We start from the raw sequence: 13,417 nt of genomic DNA on the forward strand, positions 1-13,417 counted from the left end.
TGGGGTCTACAAAGTATTAAAAATAAAACGTCTAGGCTGAAGCAATGCGCGAAAAATTAGAAGTGAAAAAAAAAAAGAAAACGCGCCCGTTAAGCTGCGAACGTTCAGCTGTATATACAAAAAGTCTGATAATATGGCAGCGTTAGATTGAATAATACTGCTTCTGAGAGGTAGGTAAAAATACATTTCGTTCCATTCATTCTGCAATCATTTTCGGAGTTAGGCTTGCGCTAAAGCTATGAAGACAGTTATCGCTGTCCGTTGTGTGTTATTCTTGTGTCTTGATCTCCTTTTCGCACTCAGTAAGTTCAAATCAAAATGCACCAACTAGGCCCTAAAAAGGTCCTTAAAAGGAAAGTTCTCTGAACAATGACTTGCACGTGAGCTTGTGGTTGAATCAATGTTACACGGCACGGATGTTTAAATCGGGAGTAAGGTGTGATCCACAGACTGCAGAAAAATGGATATGTGCCACAGAAAGCACGTACTTGCAAAGCAGCTTGTATCATCGAATAAAACGACCACTTCAACTATGTCGATGCCGCCTGCCAGTGACATGCCAACCGTCGCAGACGGCATTGTTGGTGGCCTCTGCCGCTCTGTCAGCCATGAAGAGGTGGGTCAAAAGCATGACGGCATAACATAATCATGCACAGTATAGTATTGTAAAGGTATGGCAAAGTGAGAGTGGGGATGAGTCGGGTATATGAGTCAGGAGGAATAAAGGAAGATGGGACTTAAAAACGCCGTGAAGCTCCCAGCATAGCATAGCCACTGTGTTTACGGAATGCGTTTTTGGAACCTTTCCTTTTTGTAAGAACTAAGGGGTGTCACCGTTCCATAAATAGGCAGCGAAACGATAACTCGTAGCGGTTATGAAATCATGGCACAGGAAACGGCGTTCCTTTCTGTACATGTTCCATGTGACCTTTTGTGAGTTTAGGCTGCGTGTTTCGCGGTCTGTGGTTTTCTCTGCTTTCCAAGCTATTTGTTCGTAGTGAATGTGTTACTGCAAGTTGAAAGCAGTGGCTGCAATCTCCGAAACAATGTATGAAGAGCGGGTTTTGGAAGGGTGAGCTGCGTTTGAATAAGCATTTCAAACACGGTACCTTGGAATTTCGCTGGTGCAACCCAGCTAGACGGTTGGCTTGAAATCAGCGCTGTTTACAAGACCGCGGCCCTTCCGTCGCGTTTCCAACGTGTACTTCATTATTCAAGGGGCTGTCGAACACCTACCTATTCTTACCTAACACAGAGCATATTACAGACGCACGCACGAACGCAGCTCGTCATGCAGTGTGAATGAGCTAAAGCGTGAGGTGCAAATAACTTGTGGTGACCTCGTTGTCTTCTGTTGTTTAATATTAAGGTTTAAGCTATCGTCGTGGAAGTTTCTGTAGCAGACCAGGAGACCATCAACGTAAGGACAGGCTGTGGTGATCAAGCCAGCTTACGCATATATTGCCATCTCATGCGCGCCCGAACGATTCTTGTCGTTCGGGAATGAAACCGCCTCACATCAAGCGCAGGATGACCTGTCTCAGCACGTGCTTATACCAGTCGACTACTCCATTAAAACAGTTGCTGGATATACAAGTTGGTACTTGGTTACACTTGAAGAGAGCCACTATAAAGCAAGGGGAATGGGTCGGCTTTATACGTCCCATGAATTTTGTGGTAGTCTTGAAGTACCATTTTTTCGGTGACCCACAAAAATATTCACATAATTCATACATCACTTTCTTCCAAATCTCCCGCTCTTTTAACTGATGCAGGTTTATTAAATTTTGACTTACAATAGAATCCTAGCGAATTTGTAACCATGAGGACGTAAATAATTGGAATCTACAAAAATTTATAAAAAAAACTTTTAGTGCATAATTTCAATAGTAGCTGTAGATATTTATCCTGATTACAAACAAAATGATCAACTGGTCATCTTTAAATTCAGAGGAAATAATGGTACCTCAGTAATAAAAACACGGGTTTGAGATAATCGATTTGAAAGTTAGCAAACAGCTAAAAATCGAACACACTTTGTCGCAAATGCCGTTCATCTATTTCATTTAGTAGCTAAACCCTTGGGAACAATCTTCTAAGTCAATTTCTTACTTTGGAGCCTCTTGTAACTCTCATAATTCTCGCCTTGTTTATTTTGTGAGCTGTCACGCAGCTCTATCCGCAGTGTGTCATCGAGTGTTGTCAACGTTTTCCAGCAAATTGACTAATGTTTGGCCACACTTCAATCTTAACTATTTCAGACTTCAGGCTCGTTTGATACTATGAGCAATAAATGTAGGAACAATATTCATTCTCACAATGAGTAAAACTTTTAAGCTAATCAAAGAGAGCAAAGACTCTGTGACGCAACTCCCATTTACTCAACACTTGCACCGGGCAGGGGCCACGCTCAATTTTAGTCTAATTGCATCACTACTATTAGTCATGTCTGTTAGACCATACCTGTTGTCATCCTGCTTATAATTCAATTAAAGGACGCTGAAAAGGCTAAGTGATTCACCAATGAAGAATTTGTTGGTTGAGCACCTCAGCACGTCACTGACCTTTAATTACATTAACAAGACAACTGTATGGCTTGTCGCGAAATACACAGTTGCTCAACACCTTCTTTACCCTCGGCATCTGAACTTATCGACAAGTGCCACAAACATAAGGTGTAGGAAGCCAGGAGCTCAAAGTGTTCGAGAGGATACGCTTCGTAGACCATAGCGAAGTTTCTATCCTTTTGTATTAAAAGGAATTTTGAAAGGTCTAGACGGTGCATACTGATTAAAACTTACTGAGCGCAAAAAAAACGCAAGAAACAAAACAACACACAAGGCGAGCGACAACTGTACATATGTTTTAGCGCAAGGATAATCTGACGAGTGTCATGACGAAGTATGCAGTGGAAGTTGGAGGTACTGTAGTTAGACGGGACACTGGCAAGCTGTCCCAGGACACGAAAAATCTCATCAAGAAGCGTAAAAGCATGAAAGCCTCAAGTACAACAGACAAAATAGAGTTGGCCAAGCTTTTGAAGTTGATTAATAAGCGTAAGGTATCCGATGTAAGAAGGTATAACATGGAACGAATTGAACACGCTCTGAAGAATGGAGGAAGTGTCGAAGAAGTCAAAGTCAGATGACTCGTAGTGGTCATTGTCGACTGGGAGCATGGCGTCGAGAGTTGAATTGACTATGTGACCATAGACAAGCTGAAATGGGGTGACGCGGGTGGTCTCTTGGAGGGCCGTATTATAGGTGAACGTTGCGTAAGGCAGGATTTCATCCCACGTTTTATGCTCCAAGTCCACGTACATCGAGAACATATCCGCGATCGTGCGATTTAGGCGTTCCGTTAACCCATTCGTTTGAAGATGGTACGCAGTGCTTTTCCTATGGCTGGTGTTCGTCATTATCAACAAACATTGCATCAACTCCGACGTGAAGACTGCTCTTTGGTCGGTGATTACTACCTTTGGGGCGCCATGTCGAAGAACTATGCTGTGCACAAAAACCTTGGCTACATCAGCTGCCGTTCCTCGCTCAAGGCAGCCGGTTTCAGCATACCGCGTTAAGTAGTCGGTGGCGACTACGATCCACCTCTTGCCCGATGATGACATTGGGAAGGGTCCAAGAAGATCCATTACAACTTGTTCGAATGGTGTAGCAGGCGGTTCTATGGGCTGGAGCAGGCCGGCCGTCTTCAGTGGAGGTTTTTTGCGTCTTTGACATTCACGACATGTCTTCCCATAATGCTGTACGGACGCCAGCAACCTGGGCCATAATACTTCTGATAAATTCTGGCAAATGTCCGGCTCACGCCCAAGGGACCAGAGGATGGTTTAGCATGACAAGCTTCTAGGATTTCGGGTCTCAATGCTAACGGAACGACGAGTAAGAACTTCTCTTTGTTATGCCCGAAGTTCCTTTTGTATAGCACATTTTCCCGGGGACAGAATGAAGATAATGTTCTCTTAAATCCACGTGGCACCTGGCCGGCTCGCCCTTCGAGGTGTTCGATCAATGGGAGCAGTTCTGCGTCAGCTCGTTGATGCTCCGCAATATCTGAGGCTTCCATCACACACAGAAGTGTCGAGTCGTCTTCTTCGGAAGGAGTAGAGTCAAGTGGCGAGCGTGATAAGGAATCGGCATCATTGTGTTTTCGCCCAGACTGGTATACAACAGTGATGTCGTATTCTTGCAGTCGGAGGCTCCATCTGGCAAGACGTCCCGACGGGTTTTTTAAATTCGCCAGCCAGCAAAGTGAGTGGTGGTCGCTGACGGCACAGAACGGCCTTCTGTAGAGGTATGGTCTGAACTTGCTGAAAGGCCATACCACTGCCAAACACTCTTTTTCTGTCGCGGAATAGTTTTTTTCGGCTTTTTAGAGGGTTCGGCTGGCGTAAGCTATCACTTTTTTTTCTCCATTTTGCCATTGTACGAGTACTCCGCCGAGACCAATATTGCTTGCGTCTGTATGGAGTTCCGTGTCAGCGGTCTCGTCGAAGTGGGCATGGATCGGCGGGCTTTGCCAACGTTGCTTTAATTCGTTGAAAGCTGTTTCTTGTTCTGCACCCCAAGCGAATGATTCTTCGTCTTTTGTGAGTTTGTTTAGAGGTCCGGCGATTTTCGAGAGATTTGCTACAAATCGTCTGTCGTAAGCGCATAAGCCCAAAAATCGACGCACCTCTTTCTTGTTTCTGGGCTTTCGGAATCCTGTGACCGCCGCAGTCTTGTAAGAGTCAGGGCCAACACGTTCCGCGCTTATTATATGTCCCAGAAAACGAAGCTTGTCGGAGCCGAACTGGCACTTTTCTGGTTTGATTGTCAAGCTGGCCGACTGGATAGCCTGAAGCACTGACCGCAGTCTCTCTACATGTTGGTCAAACGTCACAGAAAATACCACAACATCGTCCAAGTAGACTACGCATGACTGCCACTTCATCCCCGAGAGGACACTGTCCATCATGCGCTGGAATGTTGCTGGCGCACAACAGAGGCCGAAAGGTAGTGCTTTAAAGTCGTACAGGCCATCCGGGGTTACGAAAGCGGTCTTTTCATGGTCTCTTTCATCCACTTCGATTTGCCAATATCAGCTTTTTAAGTCGAGCGAAGAGAAATATCTGGCGTGCCGTAGCCGATCCAATGTGTCATCAATACGCGGTAAGGGGTATACATCCCGCTTGGTTACGCTGTTTAGTTTTCGGTAGTCTACACAGAATCTCAACGTGTTGTCTTTTTTTCTCAGGAGAACTACCGGCGTTGCGGATGGGCTGCTAGATGGCTGAAAGACATCATCCTGCAATATCTCCTATACCTTGCTCTTTATAACCTCTCGTTCTTTCGGCGAAACTCTGTAAAGGTGTTGATACACTGGCCTGGTTGTTTCCTCTGTGATAATCCTGTGCTTCACGATCTGCGTGCGGCGTACTTTTGATGAGGTGGAAAAACATTCTGCGAATTCATCTATCAGGTCTTCCAGGATCTTTCTCTCGGCTGGCGATATACTTCGGCTGATTGAAACTGATGTTCCAAGGTCATGCGTAGTTTCCAAAGTAGGCGGCTCTGACGCAATGGCACATAAGTCGGTAACTTCTGTAGAGCTGTGTAGAAAAGCGATGGTAGTGTCTTTTGCAACATGCTGAATTTCATTTCCGAAATTAGTGAGCAGTGCGTTGGCAAGTCCACCACGTAAGCGAATAATGCTCAGCTATGCAAATACCTTTCTTTAGTAGCAGCTCGACATTGCCATCCGCTATTCTTTTAGAGTCGACGAATGCGTCATCCTTTACGCCAACCACGACGCTGCATCGTGGTGGCACGGTTACGTCGCCGTCGATAACACGCAACGCAGAACGTCCCGTCTCCTCATCTATGGCCAGCTTTGTCGAAAAAGAAATACTAGAATTCTGCAGGTTTATTATGGCGCCGTTATCTAGCAGGAAATCCATTCTGATTATTACGTCTCTCGAGCATTCTGGCAGAACTAGGAAATCAGCGACAGAAGTGGCACCCTGAATGCCGATCCTGGCGGTGCATCTTCCCAGAGGTGTTATCAGATGGCCCCCAGCCGCGCGTATTTTTGGTCCACTTCAAGGCGTCAAAACGTTCTTCAAATCGTATGCGATTGAATAGCTTACGACTGAATAATCGGCACCAGTATCAACCATTACGTTAAATTCCCACCCGTTCATAGTAACAACACGCAAGTCTGAAGAAATTTTTTCTTTACTTATATTCGTCGTCATTTTCTGCTCGTCGCTGCTTCGCTGGGGCCTTGACGGAGAATCTTAGCTCCGTCAGACATCAGCGGCCTTGCCTCCCCAGGTTGCTGGCTTCAGTTTTCCTGACGCGGCTAGTTGACCGATAGTTTCGTGAATTTGGTGGTGAACTTGAACGGCGCGGACTTGGCGATCGATAACAATTTGGTGCTGGTGACCTTGGCTGGTGCTGGATGCTAGGGGCTGGAGATCCGTGCCTTGAAAGGTACTCCTCTATTTCTATAGGCTTTTCACCATTATGCGGGTATGGAGCATACACAGAAAACCCACACAGACCGACGCTTTGGTATGGACAGTGTCAGTAAAGATGTCCAGCTTCTCTACAGTGAAAACAGAGCGGTGTCCTGTCAGGTGTGCGCCACACATCGCTTTTCCGTGGTCTCTGCTCTCCAAGAAAAGGTGGGCTGGTCGAAGCTGACTGGCGGGCACCGGGAGTCGCAAACGAGGCATTGTGAAAGGCATGTTGGCGTAAAGCGTCTGCGTACGTTGATACATGGCGTTCCTGCATGGGTTGTAGAAGTCGAACAGGTTGCACTCCTGGTTCCGGCTGAAGAATGGCGTGCCGAACTTCATCACGGATGACGGATGTGAGGAATGAAACTGTCAGCATGACTTGCGGTTGGAGAATGTTACGAAGCTCCTCTTTGACGATGGAACGCACCAGCTCCCTCAGCGTCTCGTTGATGCTGTCTCACTTTGTCAAAAGGACGCCCGCGGGCTCACTACCGGCATCCCGATTGTAGTGACGGGCACGCTGCTGCAGTGCTCTTTCTATGGTTGTGGTTTCTGTGCGGAATGCAGCAACGGTACGAGGCGGATTGCGAAGCAGGCCTGCAAATAAGTCCTGTTTGACTCCACGTATCAAATGGCGCACTTTCTTCTCTTCGGTCATGTTCGGATCGGCTCGTTTGAAGAGGCGGGACATGTTCTTGATATACATGCTGACACTCTCGTTCGTGCGTTGGTTTCTTGATTGAAGGGCATTTTCTGCCCTTTCCCAGCAATCCGTGCTGGCATACGCAGGAAGCAACTGCTGCCGAAAGCCTTCCCACGTCGCTATTGCCCCTTCGTGGTTCTAAACTATATTCTCGCTCCATCCTCCAACGCAAAGTACACGCGGCCTAATTTCCTCGCATCATCCCAGGCATTGGTCCTTGCGACCCGCTCGAAATGCTCCAGCCAGTCTTCCGCATCTTCGTGCGCGTCACCGTGGAAGGGTTCAAGTAAGCACGGGGGAGACACGATGAGTTCAGATGTTGAAGCTGGATTGGCCATTTCTCTGAGATTGACGGTTACCGCTGCCCGTGTCTGGAGTAGTGAGGAGTGGTCCGAATTCAGGTGAATCACCTCGGAGGCGGCGACTTGAACCCTGGTGTACTGGAGTAAGTTCGCCAGGCTCCAATCGCTCTGGGTCAGGGCTTCTTTCTTTTGCGTCAAGGGAACTTCCAATCATACCCCGCCCCTCCACCAGAATGTCACGTAATACAAAAGGGGGAACAAACACAATGATTTATTGAGGGCGAACTTGTGCCCAGAAAAGCAGCTATGTCACAAAGAAGAGTCTGCTAAAAGCGTTCCGCCTACGTGTCCCTTTCTGACCAACTACTCCGCCAGTCTTCCCGGCTCGTGCTCGTACACCAGAGGCATGCGCTGCTCTGCCCAAGATGCGTGAGCAGGCGCGAGGCACAGTGGACTCCCACATAGCGTCTTGTTGGTTGCGAGGCACTGCAGACGCCCACATAGCGTCTCGTTAGTTGCGAGGAACTGTAGACGCTCACATGATTGATTGATTTGTGGTGTTTAACGTCCCAAAACCACCATATGATTATGAGAGACGCCGTAGTGGAGGGCTCCGGAAATTTCGACCACCTGGGGTTCTTTAACGTGCGCCCAAATCTGAGCACACGGGCCTACAACATTTCCGCCTCCATCGGAAATGCAGCCGCCGCAGCCGGGAATCGAACCCGCGACCTGCGGGTCAGCAGCCGAGTACCTTAGCCACTAGACCACCGCGGCGGGGCTTAGACGCTCACATAGCATCCCGTTGGTCCTCTCTGTAAATTAATTGGTAGGAGCAATCTCTGTGGCAATATAAACAAAATACTTGCAATTAACGAGATACGTAAGTGCGCATAACATTTCTGCTTATATTTAGTGCGTACTACGTCCGTCCGCCTCGTAACTTTGTGCTGATTTTCAAGTGGCTTGTTAACCTTCTTCAATCATGCTTCGCGTATTATAAGTTCCTACGTATACGTGGGATCTGCCTTTTTTTTTACATTTGCATTAAAATTACTACTGAGAACATTTCCTGTAGTTTTCTTACAAAAGAGGGTTCAACTAAATGTAGGACGACGCAGCGGGTGATGGAAAGGAAAATGACAGGTGTAGTTTAAGAGACAGGATGGGGGCAGAGTGGATCAGAAAACAATGGGGGGGGGGGGGGTTAGTTGAAATCAAGAAGAAATGGACATAAGGAGGGTACGTAGTGCGTAAACAGGATAACCACTGGTCTTTAAGGGTAACGGACTGGATTCAAAGAGATGACAAACGCGTGAGAGAGAGACGGAAAAATAGGCGGGCAGAAGAGAGCGAGAAGTTCACAAGTATAACGTGGCAGCAGAAAGCAGAGGACTCTGTTGAATAGCAGAGCATGGGAGAGGCCTTTGCCCTGCAGTGGGCGTAGTCATGATGACGACGACGATAATGTTGATAGTTTCCTTGGAATCATGGTCTCTTAGTTGTCATTACTATTGTTTCTAAGAAAGAAAGCGAGCCCTTAAATTTACACTTCTTTCTATCTGCAAAGGTGGTTTTCATGTACGTTCCAAGGCTGAAGCTTAAGAACACCATAAAACAATTTTGAACCTTGTATAATTGGGATGTTTATTTCCGCATTAATACTCTAATGTTTAGTCAGCATTCTATACAGGACTATGTAGTATTTCTTTCTGGCGCTCGCTGGATTTTGTGCCGACTGGTTGTGGCCGTGCGATCTCTGACGACAGCGCAGCTCGGACCGACTGGCTCGCCCTACGCATCTCCTGACGCCGACAAGAGCTCTGGCTGAGTGGTGCTCTGTCCTCGGACTCCTGCGACCGTGTCCATCGTTCCTAATTTCTCCTTACTTCTGTATGTGTTCTCGCTGTACATGCGCCTCTCTCTATTTTTATACCTTTAATCCTCGCTATCCTTTTAATTCCTCCTTACCCCAATCTCTCGTGAGCTACTGTTGAGGTGTCTGCCCCCTGAATGAGAGTTACAGGGCTCACTTTTATCTTCTTTTCTCTCTTCTAAGAGCCACTTATATAAGCGAACCCTTGAGAAGCAAAGTTATATTGGTTCATGTTACATTTTTATTCCGCGATCTTAGTTACAAATTATGTCTCGCGACTCGTGACAGACTAACAGCAGTGTTGCAGCTAGACATGTCGGAGGCATGTATTCTGCTTTTTAAAAGAGCGCGTATATGCGTGTACCATTGAACTCTGTAACTTCAGATACTAGTAAGCTGCCAACGATGTTGAATGTCGCCTGATATAAGTTACTCATTTAGTTTTGACTCATTCTTGGACACTACAATTTTAACTGCAAGACTGAAATGTAACTTTGAAGTAACGACACGTTCTAATGTTATAAATGTTACTGGGACATGTTGCTATTGCATTAAATAACTAGGATTGGAAACTATTAACTAATGCGAGAAAGAATGAGGGACAAACTTTTGTTTGTATTTGACAGGAACGTGAACAGTACCTCATATATGTATGATTATTATAGTGCAGAAAAGTGGCAAAACGGGGACGTAAGGCTGAGGAAGAGGGATTTTAAGCTGATAAGACAGGTTCAGAAGAGGAAGAAGAATAAAACTTGTGAGACAGTGAGGAGGAAGGAAAAGAGATGAGAGGGAAAAGTGGGTGCGAAGAAGGGTGGTGTGAAGGTTAGGGAGAGTTGAAATAGGAGAGAGCAATAAAGAAAGAAACACACGTGAAAGAAAAAACAGCAACAAGATGAAAAAAGAAGGAAATCTGAGGTCGCCAGGTGGCGGCGTTGGCTTGCCAAGGCAACTTCCGCAAATGTATGGTACTGTTAAGCAGACAGCAGGCTATCTCGGAGGCGAGTGCTTGGAAAGCAGCGGCAAAACAGCATGACCGACAACAAGCTACTACCTCGGCGTTGAGAACGCGGAAACCGGTGGCTCAACGACAAAATCACATAGTATATACTGTACACGCGCGTTGTCACTCATTTACATGCGCGAATGGGAAAACTTGCGGGTAATTTATGGCAAGAACGATCCCAAGTGCTTTGCCCAACAGTCATAATTTACTTCGTCAAGATGCCTGGACTTCTTTTTTTTTGCCAGTTGTGATTTTCTTTTCATTTTAACCTAATTGAGGTCAGTAGAACATTTAGTGATACTAGTTGCTTCTCTCATTATATAAGTTGAAAACACCAGGGTGATACACACTTCCAAAACACCGCATTCGAGCCATTCTGTTGAGCTGTCAAAATGTTTATTGCCACAACACAGAATCAATGCGCTGCGGTTCTTTTCAACCAACCCGGTCAACCTTTCGAAACTTCGAGAGCGCTGTCGTGCGATCAAGCACATGGTTTCAACCAAGAGGGAAGCGTCTATCTACCGTTTTTTTCCCTTTGTTTTGAAGTGCTCGCATCCACTTTCGTTTTAACCATCGCTCCTTATTTAGTACCTTCAGTCTTAAGTGTGGCTTCGTGCAGCTCCAAATTATGCGTTAGTAACTTGAAGCGCGGAATCTTGCAGCCTCAAGCACAGACCGAGACACTACTGCACTATTCCGTTCCCTTCTCGCGTAATCGAATTTTGCACGGAAGCTATAGGCCTCTATACTGCCTGAGCTTTTTTACGATTATCTGAAACCAGGCTGTGCCACCGCTGAAAAATTCAATCTGAGGATCATCAGAGTAACATTGCGAAACCGCTTCGGATGCAGCGGCGCCATTCAACCAATTATTTACATGTGGTTATCCAGCAATGACAAAGTTAGTGATTAAATTTTGACATGAGCCAAAAGACAAGCACTATTAGGGTTCTTTCCTAACTTTCTCTCTCTCTCTCTTTCTTTCTTCGATTTCACAAGCTCCTGCTCGCTTCCTATAATATGGCATGAAATTTCGCTAATGGATGTTCTGAAAATAGTGACATCGAGCTATTCAATTAGTGGTGCTGATATTGTCACAGTGTGGTTTACTAACATTAGAACGATGTAGTGGAATCCCATATGCTTTGTAACGACGCACTGTGTGTCACAGCTCCTTTGGGGTCGAGAAATGCCAACATTATAAGAACGTTACCATCACTGCCGCTTTGCACAAATTGCTTTTAACGTGATAGTATTCAAAAGCTCGTTTCGCAGAAATTATGTAATTCCCGTCGGCGTTGTTGGTTTCAAACAAGATGCTGAAAGACGAAAATAAACAAATAATAAAAATATTTTGTCTAACTTCAAATAGAACCTAAGCTATCTGTGTGGAAAGCAGGTTTACCACAGTGACGCAGGTGGCTGAAACAGCTTCAAAAAAAAAAAACGTTTACAAATTTTATGCAGTTCAACGATTATTCTTATGCATATTGCGTGGCCAAAACGTAGAACCGCACCAGCAGTCAAAACATGCTAACTTCGCAACGTGTGGTGAGTTCAAATGTCCACTCATTACATATCGCCGAGGCATAATTAATCATTATCAGCAGCAGCGCCGCATCATAAGAGTGCAGCATGACGCTCACTCATTGGACACTTTGCAGCTTTACTTGTATTAGGCAATCTCGTATACTTTATAATGACCAATTGTACGCGCACAGAAGTTCTTTCGCTTGCGGCGGCGTTGAGATGTCCAAAAAGAAACGAAACCAGGCTAGCGATTGATAAATGCGAATTCAGGGCGAACAGCGCTCGACTACGCTATCGCGTTTTAATCTTGAAGGCTAAGGTCAAGCTTACTATAACAGTTCTTTTAACGAGTTATCCTTCGGCAAAACTTTATAATGTTAGCGACTATCAAATCGGGCAATAAGCGAAACTATAAATGATGATTGATTTGATTGATATGTTAGGTTTAACGTCCCAAAACCACTATATGATTATGAGGGACGCCGTAGCGGAGGACTCCGGAAATTTAGACCACCTGGGGTTCTTTAACGTGCACCCAAATCTGAGCACACGGGCCTACAACAACTATAAATGAAGACACGACATTTGCAAGCATAATTGCTTACCTGTACGTCATAGGGGTAACTGACTCACTGAATTAATCCATTCTAGACTTTTGCCTATCTTTTTGTACAAAAAAGTAGCCGTTGTGTTCAGGCGGAGCGCACGAGAAACGCAACAATAAGGGTACTTGGATCGTGTAATGGTTAAGGTTATCGCTCTAAGTATGAACCAATTATTCGAAGATATTGAGCTCTGTTACTTGCAAATAGTTGGAATGGCAGAAATTCGATCGCAAGTTATCATGAAAAGGTGGTCTAGCGGAGAAAGCTAGAAATATTTCGAAGTTTTACAGGCACGCTGTATATATGATCAACAACCCGGAAGTGCGTGGCCTCACGGGTTCAAAGGTAGTGCATGGCTTTGAACCATTATTATTTGAAGAACTAAATATTATTTCGTTATTGGTAATCATATCGAAGTGAGAGAAATGCGTTAAGTAATGGAGATAAGGGCTAGTGGAAGCTATGCGCAATCTTTGAACTCCTCAAGCCACGCGCTCCCGTGTTGCAAATTATGTTTAGCGCGACTGTACACAAGCTTTTGCCGTTGTCTGTTTTACTCGCAGATGAATATGCGATATAACAAGAGCACAATCACATTTGGCAGCTTTTGTTTCTAATATGTACCCATCGGGGATGTGCAAGGAGATGGTATACGCATCACTGAAGGGGACATTTCTTTGAAGAATGGATTAACCATTAATGACAAGTTGTTGTGCACTCGTGTACACTGGTGAAAACGACCTTCGTTATTTTATGGTACTGTAAACCCTCAAACTTCAAGCAAAATGCATCTTTAAAAGCTCTCAGTGACACCATGCGCATTGCACGTTTGCTGATATCGGTAACTGACGTGCGTCAATCCAACCTGTTTG

At 45.4% G+C, this 13,417-nt stretch overlaps 1 protein-coding gene across 2 annotated transcripts in view; it reads left to right on the forward strand.

Moving 5' to 3' along the window:
* The window catches only part of Ac76E (adenylate cyclase type 2 Ac76E), a 770,909-nt gene that overhangs the window by 442,503 nt on the left and 314,989 nt on the right, over nt 1-13,417 (forward strand). The window lies entirely within an intron of this gene.

The sequence above is a fragment of the Rhipicephalus microplus genome, chromosome X (assembly GCF_043290135.1).
Source record: "Rhipicephalus microplus isolate Deutch F79 chromosome X, USDA_Rmic, whole genome shotgun sequence".
Classification (NCBI taxonomy): domain Eukaryota; kingdom Metazoa; phylum Arthropoda; class Arachnida; order Ixodida; family Ixodidae; genus Rhipicephalus; species Rhipicephalus microplus.